Source organism: Carlito syrichta, unplaced genomic scaffold (assembly GCF_000164805.1).
Source record: "Carlito syrichta isolate Samal-C Ts95f unplaced genomic scaffold, Tarsius_syrichta-2.0.1 Scaffold315224, whole genome shotgun sequence".
Classification (NCBI taxonomy): Eukaryota; Metazoa; Chordata; class Mammalia; order Primates; family Tarsiidae; genus Carlito; species Carlito syrichta.
In genome coordinates, this window is record NW_007259320.1 from 692,403 (window position 1) to 694,704 (window position 2,302).

Consider the following 2,302-nt stretch of genomic DNA (forward strand, 5'->3'; position numbering starts at 1 on the left):
CACCTGAGTCCAGCAGGTCAAGGCTGCAGTGGCCATGAGTGTGCCACTGCACTCCAGCCTGGGTGACAGAGTGAGACTCTGACTCAAAAAAGAAAAAAAAGGGGGGGGCAAAATACTGGAATGGAAACTTCACCCAAGATGACATATGCATGGCCAATAAGCCCATTAAAAAATGGTCAATATCATTAGTCATTACAGAAATGCAAATTAGAACCATAGTGTACTTTTTTTTTTTTGAGTGGGATGCTTGCTGTTACCCCAGTTGGAGTTCAGTAGCTCACCATAACCTTGATCTCATGGGTTTAGGCAATCCTCCTGCCTCAGTCTCCTGAGTAGCTGGGACTACAGGTGCGCACCACCACACCCTGCTCATTTATTTTTTGTAGAGATGAGGCCTCATTATATCGCCCAGGTTGGTCTCAAACTCCTAAACTCAAGCAATCCTCCTGCCTCAGCCTCCCAAAATTCTGGTATGACAGTCTTGAGACATTGCATTCTGTACTATCTTTGCATGCCTATTAGAAAGGCTCAAAAATTTTTTTAATTGACAATATGTGACAATACCACATTCTGGCAAGGACGCACTGGAATACTCATGAATCGCTGGAGAAAATGGTAAGTGATACAGACATTTTGGAAAAATCCTTTCCCTTTCTTTCTTTCCTTTTTTCTTTTCCTTCCTTCCTTCCCTCCTTCCTTCCTTCCTTCCATCTTTTTTGTCAGGGTCTCACTCTGTCACCCAGGCTAGAGTGCAATGGCACACTCATGACCACTGCAGCCTCAACCTGGTGGGCTCAGGCCATCCTTCCACCTCAGCCTTCCAAGTAGCTGGAACTGCGGGTGTGCACTTACCACGCCCAACTAATTTTTTGATTTATTGTGGAGATGAGGTCAAGTTGCCCAGGCTGATCTCAAACCCGTGGGCTCAGGCAATCCTTTCACCTTGGCCTCCCAAAGTCCAGGGATCACAGGTGTGAGCCACTGTGCCCAATCTTAGATATCTTTCAAGGTCCCATGTGCAGTGAATGACGGATGTGTTGTTCATATCTAATGCTCCCGGTTTACTTCTCAGGAGGGGTCTGATTAGTAACTCTAAAATCAATAAGCATGATAACACTTTGCTAAGTACACTAAGACAATTTAGGCCAGACTCCTATCATCCCAGCAGCTTGGGAGGCTGAGGCAAGTGGATTGCCTGAGCCCACGGGCAAGTTCAAAACCAGCCAGGGGAACTTAACGGGGCCTCATCTCTACAATAAATCAAAAAATTAGCTGGACATGGTAGTGCACACCTGTAGTTCTAGCTACTTGGAGAGCTGAGGCAGAAGGATCACCAGAGCCCAGGAGGTCGAGGCTGGAGTGGCTGTGAGTGTGCCACTGTACTCCAGCCTGGGTGACAGAGACTCCAACTCAAAAAAAAAAAGAAAGAAAGAAAGAGGATTTGAAGACCATATCATGGTAGAAACTATGTTTCTCACAAATGGGCACCAAGAAATCAGCACTACGTATCCGCTGCATACAGTTAGGGAAGGGTGGCCGGGCATGGTTACTCACACCTGGCATCCCAGCATTTTGGGGGCTGAAGCAGGAGGATTGCTTATGCCCAGGAGTTCCAGACCAGCCTGGGCAACATAGCAAGACCTCATCTCTACAAAAAATTAGCCAGGGGTGGTGGCGCACCTGTAGTCCCAGTTACTCAGGAGACTGTGGAGGGAGGATTGCCTGAACCTGGAAGGTCGAGGCTGTGGTGAGCTGTGATCATACCACTGTACTCCAGCCTGTGCTTAAAAACTGAGACCACTCAAAGAAAACATATAGCCGGGAATGGTGGCTCATGCCTGTAATCCCAGCATTTTGGGAGGATGAGGCAAGAGGATTGCCTGAGCCCAAGGGTTTGAGACCCACCTGGGCAACTTGGCGAGACCTCATCTCTACAATAAATCAAAAAATTAGCTGGTCATAGTGGTGCTCATCTGTGGTTCCAGCAACTTGGAAGGCTGAGGCAGAAGGATCACCTGAGTCCAGCAGGTCAAGGCCGCGGTGGCCGGGAGTGTGCCACTGCACTCCAGCCTGGGCGACTGAGTGAGACTCCACCTCAAAAAAATACAAAAAAAAAAATTGTTTTTGAGGTCAGAGTTTTGTAGTAAATAGTAGTAAAACTAAATGATGAGTTAGAAATCACAGAAGCAGCCGAGCTCGGTGGCTCAGCCTGTAATCCCGCTCTTTGGGAGGCTGAGGTGAGTGGATTGCCTGAGCCCGCAGGTTCGAGACCCTCCTGGGCAACTTGGCGAGACCTCCTCTC